The sequence below is a fragment of the Aedes albopictus genome, chromosome 2 (genome assembly GCF_035046485.1).
Source record: "Aedes albopictus strain Foshan chromosome 2, AalbF5, whole genome shotgun sequence".
In the NCBI taxonomy this organism is placed as follows: domain Eukaryota; kingdom Metazoa; phylum Arthropoda; class Insecta; order Diptera; family Culicidae; genus Aedes; species Aedes albopictus.
This window is the reverse complement of record NC_085137.1, coordinates 228,221,447-228,234,035: the sequence shown is the minus strand read 5'-3', so window position 1 is coordinate 228,234,035 and position 12,589 is coordinate 228,221,447. Positions and strand designations below refer to the sequence as shown.

Sequence of the window (12,589 nt, the reverse complement as noted above, 5' to 3'; positions counted from 1 at the left end):
ATACCTAGTCTTTACCATGTCATCGAAGATGTGAATATTTTTTATAGATTCTCATATCTTATCTAATATAACCTATTTCGAGCACCTATAGTCATTGTGGTTTGAGTCAAATCGAGCATTAAATTAAGCTTTTTCAGTTTTTTAATATGTTCAAATGTCCTTAACCCAAAACCAAGAAGACACTGTACCGACAGAATGTTTTGCTTAAGCCATTCTTGCGTTCATCCATTCCACTTGGCTGTCGAACGTGGTGAGAAAACCGCGCCGTTCCATAGCATCTCTGTCTCACACACTAGATATAGGTACTGACTGTGACTGGTGTTCTCCGCTCGCTCATGTATCTATTCGCAATCGATGACCACGCGCGCTTCTGCACCCAGAGCCAGAGCTACATACTGCCGTGTCGACGGATTTCCAGTAGTCGGAGAGTTGGAAAAACTCCCACCCAACACCCTACGTCACTACATACCTACTAGCACCAGCACCATACGACAGCGCTGCATCGAGTCGTTCGGTGAAAATCTGAGAGGTGGTGAGAGAAAAACTAACGAGAGTGTGTGCTGGCTGGATAGAGACTGTGAGAATGACACGGAGCAGAGCTGCGTAGGGGGGAACAGTGGTTAATGGAACAATGGAAGAAATAATGGATTTGAAAAACATTAAGTTGATTGACTTCCGCTTAGACTTGTCAATGTCAAGCTAATAAATGCCACTATCGAGCAGAAAAGCTTAACTTATGTAAGGACTATTAGATTTTTAGATGATGTTTGCTCCAGCATGGAGAATGCGCTCCTTTAGCCAATCTTCGAATTCTATGATTTGTCAATAAATAATGGAGACGCATGGTTGCTGACTTTTGTTATCATTGGAAAAATTAAGTTGTGTTCTGAACCACTCATAATATAGCGCATTTAGTTCACCACTGGACTATCGCACTAGTTTTCACGAGTGCGAAAACGCTAATAAAAGTGCGCGATTGCATCAAATCAACTCGGTGTCTTCAGAGCACTTGTTCACCATAGATTGAAGAAATAGTGCGCCGAAGACATCAACCTGATTTGATGCAAACGCGCACTTTTATTTACGTTTTCGCACTTATGAAGTCGCAGTTCGCAGTCCAGTGGTGAACTAAATGCGGTATATTATTTCTATTTATTACGGAATCCCGCACGCGTTTTGGTCCAATGTCCGCAAAGCCCTACACTCCCCCGCGTCAGCGGAGCATAATCCACGTTTAGCGTGACGTGCAAAGGTCTCTGGGAGAGAACATGGAGCATACCCTCCGCACCGTAAGATGATTGTGCACGCTTACTGACTCAGAAAATCGCAACTAGTGAAGATGGTCGAAAAATTACGTCCGTGAAAATGCAGTTCTGTGTGCTTCTGATGTTTTCCTGGTTCTCATTTGTTGCCTCGAGAGTGTACTGCTTAGACCCATTGTAGAGTACGGTGATGTGTGGTTTGAGTGTGTTTATATGGTGGTTCTGATGTGGGCTAACGTTGCCAGCTCTCCAGCAGCGAAGAAGTCGTCCTCTTAGCACGTCTTTGAATCGCTGAATTTTCTCACTCAATCTGTGTGTTAGTTCTAGGCATGTTAGGAAGGGAATCAACTGCGCCAAGTGCAGTGGTGATTATCGCAAAACGGCAAAGTCGATAGAAGGTGGGTGCTTTTGTTGTGCAATCCGAATTATCAAGAAGTCCAGAGTGCGTTGGATTTCTGGTGAAGAAAGAATAAATGTACAATTGGGTTTAGTTTCGCGAGTTGCTGGCTAGACATCATCTCATATAATTGTAAAGTCAAGTTATACCGAAAATCATAATCAGTGTATTTCATTTGGTATAGAATTCATCGCCAATCTACATAAGTGAAGTACTAACGACACGGTAAAGAAACTCTTCCAGAGTGACAAAGAAATTTAAACCCCTTCATCCTTTGTCGAAATACAGAAACAGAAGCAGAAAGTGTTACATAAAAGGTCATCACCGTCGCGTGAAATCCAGTAGTGTCTACCGCAGTAGTGTGAAGTGCGAAGTTCTGCGGTCACGGTGGTGAAGGCATTCCCACTTCCATAATTTCATATCCAGCAGCCAGCAGTGCACAGCAGGCCCAATCCAGGTGGGGTCGACACCAAACAAACAAAACGCACAACACAGTGTGAGGATTAATATTTGTGGATTATATCAGATTACGACTCAGCTCAGATCGGAGGCCGCGGACGATAACAACAGACCGAGGAAATCGATAAGTTGAACGGTGAGTGCTTTTTGTTGATTATTTTCTATGCGGCAAGGCATCAGTCGCACTAATGGAGTTGTTTGACATCAATTTGCGTCCACGGATGATATGGAGGAGGTGTGAATACGTGGGATTTAAATTTCCATTGTGTTGACAATTATTGCAGCATGCCGTTTGAATATTTCACTTAATTGATCTTTGGGAATGAGCTTAGGTGGTATTACTAAAATGTAACGGCTGATAATAATTAGCCCATGGATAAAAGTCATGTTAATCATGAAAGTAGGGAATAATATAGACTGTTTCAAAAGTTATAAATACATATGAAGATCCAGTTTATATGATATAGCGCTCGAATTGAAATGGCAATCAATCATTAGTGTATTTATAATTTTAAATTCAATTCGATTTAATTTATTTTTTCTGGAATTAAACGTTACTACATTTAATATTTGCATTTACATGTCAGAGATCTAGTTCACCTTTCAGTTCCCTGGGCTTGGATTATATCTTCCAGGAAACTTTGATTTTGGGCATGTGGCCGATGTGCTTTGCAGTAATGGAATAGCTGAATGTAAGCAATGGCAAACAGTTTTGTAAAAATCAGATCTTCAAGTCTTCTGATATAGTTATACTGATCATGCTGCTGCATAGTATATCGAACATTTGTCGAAGTCATTTATGTGTCGGGAAAATATAATTCCAAGTTGGTGAGAATATCCAGGTAACCAATAAGCAGTTAAAATGGCATTAATTCGGCATTATATGCGCCTCTACAACAGGTCATTAAATGCTAATTCGCCGTATATGTGCCATTAGTGCTTATTAAATGCAGGTTTTGGCCCGTTATACGGCTGATTCAATGCTTATCCCTTTTATCTCCTAGATTGTCAAAAATAAAAACAAATATTTTCCCCTGCCCATTTTACGGCTTCCCATTCTCTTTTTTTCTCACTCTCCGTGGAACTTTTGAGGCTTGGAGCACGTCCTGAACTGCTGTTGCTGTTTTTTGCTGCTTTCAGCCAAATTGGGATTCGATCCCTCGATCTTCGGGTTGACAATGGTGCTGAACCGCGCTACAGGGTAAGCTATAGATGATCAGATAAAGCGCTATGAAGTTTTGATCTATTTCAGGCATGAGTATTACACCGGCAGTTGCTTCGTTATTCTATGAGCTCAGCAGGTGCTGATAATAAAATCGATCATAGGAAACCAACCATGGAATTAATATACCAAAACATGTTTTCCCATTGGTTTTATTCGTTGTTATCTATGATTGAATGGACATGGAAATGATGATGGCTTCTACAACCATGACACGTAAATTAGCAGTTTCATTGCAATAAAGTAGCAGTTACGATGCCTGTTGACCAAAACATACCATGCATTTGAAATGCTACGAAACTGCTGTCAGATTTTAAGTAGCTTTTGAATTGTTGATATAGGGCACTTTAGCAGTCGAACTGCTATGATACGGTAGTAAGCAGGCCGAATGCAGATATAAAACAGAAATACGGCTTACTCAAATGCTTATTGGTTACCTGGATATTACAAACTGAGGGAGGGTAATAGGCCCAGTCAGACCCCTGAATGGGCAATGTGGGTAAGTGTGTGGGAATGCCATTGAAGGTTTGTAATATTCTCCGAGGCTTTCGAAATCCAACAGGGCGCGTCCCCGGGTTGCGGATAGGGAAAAAGGGAGATTTTTCGCATTTGTTCTGTAATATTCTATGGTGTTGTAGTGCGAATGAATGATCTCATTCTATGGAAATTCGAACCTTGTAATGTATTGTTTATTAACTTCAAATTGCACAAGGTTTTGAAGACAAACATGATATGAGAAAATTGCCTAATAGGGAAGTCACATCAGTAAAGCTTTTACATATGCAAATGCTATCCATGGGGTCATGCCTAGCATTTAATATGTATGGCAATGACTGGTTCTTACTTAGAAGGGGTACTACAAGACCACGCGGACAATTCGATTAATGGTTTAATTGGGAATAATATATTTTCCAGAACTGAAGGTACATTTTTTCCGGGGTGACTTACGGTCGGAGAGAATAGAAGTGTCCGTTTGTTATAATTGACAAAATAAACTATCGGGCGCTTTCGACTTGCTTTGCATTTTGTGGATTATTGTTTTTTTTTGTTTTGGAAGGTATGCGATTCACTATTTAGCATTATCGTCAAGTCTATACCAACACCCTAATCCCACACCAAAATACCCTTTTCCTATCCCTTGGCGTTTATGTGGTCAGCAAAGACTATTCAGCCATTACCCCTCCTTATCATCGGCTTCGAACTGACTTGCGCTCTCATTGCCCCACCAAATGCTGCAAAATGAAAGTGAAAATGAGATCTAGTTCACCTTTCAGTTGAGAACAATTCAAATTCATTTAAGATACATAAATACAAACAACAGAAAAGTACTAGCTATATGTAGCTTTTTCAGGCAAAAGAGTTGAAAAATCCTTAGATTTCAGAATGTCTTAAACTAATATCACAGATATTGAGGGAAGAGTGCTTCGATGAGCGGGTATGCTGACATCTTCCAGAACGTCCTGAACTATCTCATGGTCCGTTTGATGCTTGCATCAATAGTGTCGACACCGACCAGCTTGTGGAGATCGTCAGACAGGAACCGTATTCTGCTTAACTTGCGTCGTCTTGCGGTGAGTTTTGGCGCAGTTGCCTCAAACTTCCGATGTGTATGTAGGTGAACATTGGCCGGATGATGCACTTGACCACTAGCAGCTTGTTTTTTATGTGAGTTTCGACCGTCAGCAGAGAGTACAGCGTTTTGATAGACCGATCATTGTTCCGGTGTTCCATTGTTCAAAAGAATAGATTTTAGATTCCAAGGTGAATTATTCTGGTATTTTACCCACTCTTAGAAAATGCAAATTTCTTGCGCAAACATTTTTAAGATGATATTTCCTTCCAAAAGATATGAACGATTTTCCCTTAAAATTAGGTTCTTTTCACATATGTTTTCTTTGAGGTTAAAAAATAATACCTACATATCTAGTTTTTTGCTTCAGAGCGATATTTTTTTCGTTTGAGCGCTGCCAAGATTTGATTTTTATTTTACCTCAACCCCTGATATCCCAGGTTCTTCTTGCTGGTTTCTATAGAGGCATTGTTGATAGAGAAACAGCAGACCTCATGAAGCCTCAGTAAACGTCAAAATTTTTGCCGGAGAGAACAAGACAGCATCAAACTCAAGTAGTATCTCACTCGAGTTCTTAGAATCACCATAAAAGCAAAATCAAAGATTTTCGGTTTTATGTCGGTTTTCAAAACCCCTGAAAAGAATATTTGGTTACATAATGTTACTTGGAAAGGATACACACACAGGCTAACTGTTATTCTATATTCATCCAGGGTTACCATGATTCTCCTTGGGTTTGTTGGAAAAATATTTGTTATGTGTAATAAGTGCTGGATTTAAGCTTCGGGAGGCCCCCGAAAGTAAAATTCTGAAAAAGTAAACTATGCTTTATTGTTTTTAATTTTCAGTATTATTTGTATTTTTCTTTTATAATTTTTCACTGTTATTTCGCATGTTTAGGAAAAACTATATCACACAAGTATTTTGTTCATTCAAATAATTTATTCAGGCCGAAAGTTGAATACTTCTGATGTCCTATAAAAAGTGTACTGTTGGAAATGCAACCTTCCAAAATTTCAACAGAATATTTATTAAACCAAGGTGATTATAAGGTGAATAAAAAAACTTTAAAGCCTAAAATAACAAAACATGGAGCAATTTCATTTGTCACTGAAAAATTCTACGAAAATTTTAAGATTCAGATTGAACAGGGATAGAACTTTTGAAGGCAACTGTAGCAATAAACTTGGGCAAAACCCAAGTAAATATGTAAACCAATATATGTGGACACTTTGATTCCAAATTTTCCCTTAGTTCCTACACACCTCTGAGAATCATTATCTTTTCATTCCCATTATAGCAAACAATTGATTGATTTTTGAAACTACCAATAAAATGACATTTCTAATAAAATTCAAGTAGGGAACGTCCATAAATTACGCCACGCTTTTAGGGGGGAGGGGGGTTCAGTAAAGTGTGACAACCCATACAAAAATTTCAGAGGTCTCATACAAAAAGTGTGACATAGGGGGGGGAGGGGGGTTGAAAATGGGCAATTTTTGCGTGACGTAATTTATAGACGCTCCCGTATTGCTTAAGTTACCTCTAAATGAGCACTCTTTTTTACAGACGCTTTTGTGTAATATTTTTTTGGACAGACGTTTTTGAATCCCAGTTCAATATTGTATTAGTACTTAAACGCAAACATTATAAGTAAGATACAAACAATAATATTTCTTATTTTTTTTTTATCTGTATTAACGAAATTTTTAGCCCTAGGCTAGTTTATCTCGGGACCCACGCTTTGCGAGTTTGTCGGGAGTGGGATTCGATCCCAGGTCCTCGGCGTCGCGTGCTTTAAGCATTACACTAGGTTCGCTCCGCCATATTTTTGTTCTTGTTCACTTGTAATAGACCTAAAATAAGAGGACCAGACTTAGGTGTTTAGGATTAGATTAGTGTTATATGACATTGTGCTCTTCAAAGTGGTTGGTAGATGAAAAAGTTGGCCATTGGCGTTCATTGAGATTCTGACAAGCTAGACTTTAAGTCATAGAAAAGTGTTTCTATAGAATTCAATAAAATCCTTCAAGGGTTTTACAAAAACTTGCGAATAGCTGAATATTTCGCATTTGTTGAATTCTACACCAAAAATTATAAAATTTTGGATTTTATTTTTTTTAAGGTGAGAGAGAGCAAGTGCCATCTCTTCCATCCTTCTCTTTCCCGTATTTGTTCCGAAGAACGAGTAAAAAAGAAGCAGCTGGCCACGCTAGTGGTTATAGCTGCGATTGTTTAAAAAATCCTTGTTTCGATTCCTACGGGGATTTGTATGACGATTTAGTAATTTCTAGAACAATCCACCAGGAAGTTTTGTTGAGATTTCTCAGCCGATGTCGGCTGAGAATCCCTCAGGAATTCTAGAAAGGCTCTCAAAAGGAATTTCTAGGGCAGTCCCAGGTGAGTTCCTGGAGAAATTCTAGTAGGAGTTTCTGCTGGTAGGTACTCTTAAGTGCCGCTCACACGTAACGCTCTAGGGGGAGGGGAGAGTACGGTCGAGCGATACGGCCCATGCATTTTTTTTTTATTTTCATACAAAAAAGTGGGCAGGAGGGGTATAAAAATGTAGATTTTAGCGTTACGTAACAAATGGATGCTGCCTTAGAAAAAAAAAACCTTAAGGAATCCTTGAAGAAATCTACGAATGAATCGCAAGAAGACTTTTATAGCATACCTTGGAGAAATCTCTGGAGGAATCCTTGACGGTATCACAGAAGGAATATGTATAAAAATATGTTTAAAACTCCTTGGAGGAATTCCAGGAATATCTGATGAGCTTCTCTAGGCGATTCCTGCAGGGAATTGCTGAAGAAATAGCTTCAAGGGTTCCTTCAGGAATTTCTCCAGGGATTCTTCCAGGGAATCCACTAAAGTTTCTCCGAAGAAATTCTCTAAAGAATTTCTCTATGAATTCCTCTAGGGACTTTTACAGATATTTCCACAATTCTTCCTCGAGTGACTTCTCCAGGGATACATTCAGATATTGCTCTCAAAAATCCTCCCTCCAAGAATGTTGGCTGGGATTCCTCCAGAAATTCTCATTGAGACAATTGAAGGGATTCCTTCATGGACTCTTCCAGAAATTCCTCCTGTGCTTCTTTCATAGTGATGATGATGATGAGATTTTTATCAAAAAAATCTTCGAGGAATTCCCCTTGGGATTCTTCCATAAATTTCTGCAAGGACTCAAACAAGAATTGGGCTAGAAACAAAGGGGTGTAAGTGACAAAAATCTACTTTCGAGTAAATGTGGTCTGAAGTTTTTCACCAATTTTTCATCCCATGCAAAATGTATGGAGTTTCGGAGTCGACCCAGTTTCCTTCGATTTATTGTATTTTTTCTATGCACCGTAAAAAAAATTCTTGAAAAAGTTCCTATAAGCTTAAAATTATAAGAACTTTTCGATATGCTCAGCTCAAAATCGACAAAATGGTCACTTTGCTGGTATTGCTCCAATAATTCCTGCTGTAATTTATTCAAGGATTTCTCCTGTAATAAGTTATTCCTACTGAGAATCCTCTTGAAAATATATAAGGAACTACTGCTGGAATTGCTCCAGGACTGCTACTGGGGTTTTCCTAAACATTTCAGGTAGGTATCCTCCAGATTTTTTTTCTGGATTTCCCATGTAATATTTGCATAGAATCCTCCAAGAATTCCTGCAGGATTTCTAAGAGCAGTATTGATATTTATTGGAGATATTCCATGGAAATCTCCGCAAGGTTGACCGAAGAAATTCCAGAAGGTATTTTTGGAATCCCTGCTGTTTACTGGATGTATTGCAAGAGGAATTCCTAGAGAAATCCTTGGAGAAGAATTCCAGGAAGAACTCCTGGAGGGATCCTTAGAGGGATCTTCAGAGGAACCCCAGCAGCCATTCCTACAAAAATTGCTGGAGAAATCTTTCGAGTAATCCTCTTAGAGTTCCTCCAGGAATGCCTTTTGAGATTCTGCCGGGATTTTTCTCTCGGGAAAGAATGACCCTTCAAGAAACATTCTACAGTTTATTCAAATCTTCTTGGAACATCTCCATGAATTCTTGCTGGGATTCCTTAAGGAACTCCTACCAGGATTTCTCCAAGCATTAAGCTGGGATTTCACAAGCATTTCCAGATGGTATTTTTGCATTCATTGCTCTTAAGAATCCTCCACCAGGAATTGCTGAACAATTTCCGCCATTAATTGCTTGAGGAACCTCAGCAAGACTTCCTAGAGGTTTCCCACCACGAATTCCTCAAGAAATCTGGAACAATTTTAACATAATTTCTCAAATGAATCTGAAGAGGATTTCCAATAAGAAAACGAAGATGAATTCCTGAAACAATCCCTAATTACATTCTTAGAAGAAGCAAAAGTAATTCTGAAGGAATTCCTGAAAAAAAAATCTCTGGGTGAATTTATGGAGGAGCCCATAGAGAAGTTACAATAGTGATTGCAGGATGTATCCTATCAACAATAATTCAATGAATTCGAACAAGAATGTCTAATCCTTGACGACTTCTTGGATAAATTCCAAGAGGTATTACTAGAGGAACAAATTGAGCAATTCGTGGATTAAAACCAGCAGGTGTTTTTCGGAAATTTGAAGTGAAATTTGTGGAGGAATGTTTAAAAAAACCTGTAAAAATCACAAAAGTAACATCTTTAAAAATTCTTGTGGGCTGAGCGTTCTAGAGTGTTTTTTTTTGTTAAAATGGTCTGAAGGAATTCTTTTAGAAATACACAGAAAAATGTGAAGTGAAACTTTTTTAGGAATCCAAAGTAAAGCCTTTTGAGAAATCCTCTCGAAGTTCATCCACAAATAAATCATGAGATTTCTCTGGAAATTCTTGCTGAGATTGCCCCAGACATATCTCCGGGGATCCCTTTAAATATGCTGCCTGTAATTCCTTTAACGGTTCATGTAGAAATTCCATTTGTGATTTCTCCAGAGATTTTTCAAGGATACCTTCGTTTGCATCATTCAGAAATGTGTACACTGGCAAACGTCGAAGTGATCGAATACTAACGCCTCTGGTGGAAGGATCGCGGAAATGAAATGAAATTTGAATTGATCGTTAAAAGCATGTGCGAAGCTGTTTTGAAGGAGGTACGTCTGTTTGTCTGTGACAGTATGTAGCAGGTTCCTCCGGAGATTATGTCCGGAAAAGCGAACGTCCGGAACTGGTTCCGTAGCGGCGGCATGTCTATAGCAAAGAGCGATCATTTTATGGACAAATACTTTTTACAATACCATTTTCAGTAGGAAAATATGTGTGAGATTCAATAAAATTGCCGAAAAATGCCCTCGTGGCAAGGTATTTCTCAATACTCAGAAAAGATATTGGAAGATCAACTAACCGCTTTTAATTTAAAATTGGATTCAAATTTTTTTTGAGTAATTGTCGTTTGGAAAAAAAAGTTATTAGTCTAGGGCTTTTAAGGGTTAACTTATATCTGGAATAAAACCTTTTAATTTGTGCCATAGGCGAACAAGTTCTTCAGCAATGTTATTTAGGAAAACTATGCTAAAGATTCTTCTTATCTAGGTCTTGATTTGAACTTCAATTTTTAGTTTTATCTTAGGGTGATACCTGAACAAACTCTTTTGAAGAGAAAGTAATGACGTATATTTGTTCTGAACATTGCATGTTTCTAGGCCTTTTCATTCTAATGTTATGTGTAATTTTGACTCAAATATAACGATGTCCGAAAATGCCTATATCTCATGGTAGCTAAGATAAAAAAAGTTCTTTATGTGTCAAATGCCACCTAACATGTATGGCCAAATTTGGAGGTAATATTACGAAGACGTTATTTTTGAAATTGTAATGAATCGACTCCAAAAATCTCCTAAGGAACTCTAATTAATCCTCCTAGCGGTGATGGTGCCTTTTTCTCGTGCCTTCGGGAAACCATTTCAATCAAACTCAAACACATATCCTATTCATGGCACAAGCAACTATGTCGGTTAACTGGCTTCTGTTTTGTTTGATATTCTTTAATACCGTCGTGCATGTTTAGAATAAGACGGGAAAGTATATTATGTGCTAGACTACTAGAATACATAATTCGAAGATACTTCGCATCCACCGTCGGATTCTGTGACTTATATTGAATCCGTGGGATTGATGGACCAATGTTACCCTCTAGGCGAAATGTCACCCCGAACAACGGTATTATCAGAGGCACTAAAAATTGGTCCGTACAATCCAAAATTCATTTATAGTTCCCATTGCATAAAACAGTAGAATTTTTTAAAGCCATTTTGGAATTTATGGTTACCATCCTGAATGATTTAGAATTTAGATTAATGACTATAGGGTATATGTACCATTCCTTGGCCTAATTTGCAAGCCGCATTGACAATTTTGACCATTACTCATGAATTAATAGCACTAGAAATAATATGTTGACCCTATTACACACTCCAGGTAATGCATTTTTCCCCAATTGGAAGTAAACTAACGTAAATATTCAAGAATTTACTTTATTAAGTTGAAAAGACTCGATGCGATGGTATGCAACGTTGGTCTATGGTACAAAAACTGGCCTATTAGTGGATACAACGTTGGCCTATTGCTTTCCATACACTAGAACCACTTATTATCTCATTTTCAATATTTCTGCTGAAGTATTATCTCTGTTTGTTCACCAATCTTACTTGTACATTACATTTTTGGAGCCAAATTTTCAAAAAACTGTAAATAAAATACTTAAACTTAAGTTCTCTCTTAATTTATTAACGAAAACAACGCAACCCTATTATTGTGTTATATTTTTACAGTCACCGTACACAAAATCTTTCTTCCTGTTCGTTCTTTCTGGCTCTTACGCAAGCAATGTTGTTGACGTCACTTTATCGGTGTTGTTGACGTCACTTTACTGATGGGCCAAGATTTGGGTACATAGTGAAAAAAATGTCCTCAATATTCGGCTTACTTTCAACTTGTAAAATATTTATTATTCGTTGAAAACAAATATACAAATTCAAAATAGCGTCTTTGACCGTCGCATCAAATGTTCAGTTATTGAAAAGTCAGTTCGAAATGTTCCAGAATCATGCCATTTATGATCATGTGTATAGACTACCCACTAAGCCGAAGAATCATGGCGTCTACAAAAGCTAAACAAAGTGACATTTTCATTCATTTTTAATGCTCAAAAGTGCTAAAATTGAAACGAAATGTTACAGTTGTTTGCCGTATAGCTTTTCCGATATCCAGTTATGCGTGTTTGTTTGAGTTTTTGGTTAACGTTGAGATAGGCCGAACGAGGGGGCTATGCCAACGAAGCATTAGTTATAAATCTAAGGATATAAAAAATCCTCAGGTCAAAATCAACAAAATGGTCACTTACACCCCTTTGCATCTGGGCCCCTCATATATTTCATGGCTTTAGAGCTCAAAACTCCTTTCAACAACCACCATTTTGAATTTTGGGCCGCCATATTGGATTTTGGGACGCCATCTTGAATATTCTGATCCCCATTTTTGGACTCCGGACATCTTCCCCATATCAAATAAATATACTCATACTATTATTATTATTGCTATTTATTTATTTTTAACTAAGAATTTGGAAAAGGGAAAAACCCCTTTGAGCGATTTCCATTTGAAATACTTCTCAAAAAGGCACAAAACCTCTTCATCTTTAAAAAAACATTATAGTAATAAAATCTAAAGGCTCAAACGGCAAA

At 38.0% G+C, this 12,589-nt stretch overlaps 1 protein-coding gene across 1 annotated transcript in view; it reads left to right on the top strand.

Annotated features, from left to right (window-relative positions):
- The first annotated feature begins 1,224 nt into the window (after positions 1-1,224).
- Positions 1,225-12,589, top strand: part of LOC109401369 (protein numb) — a 165,819-nt gene continuing 154,454 nt past the window's right edge. Inside the window, exon 1 of the mRNA XM_062851237.1 lies at positions 1,225-2,254. The gene's annotated coding sequence lies outside the window, so the exon portion shown is untranslated. The remainder of the gene's footprint in view (positions 2,255-12,589) is intronic.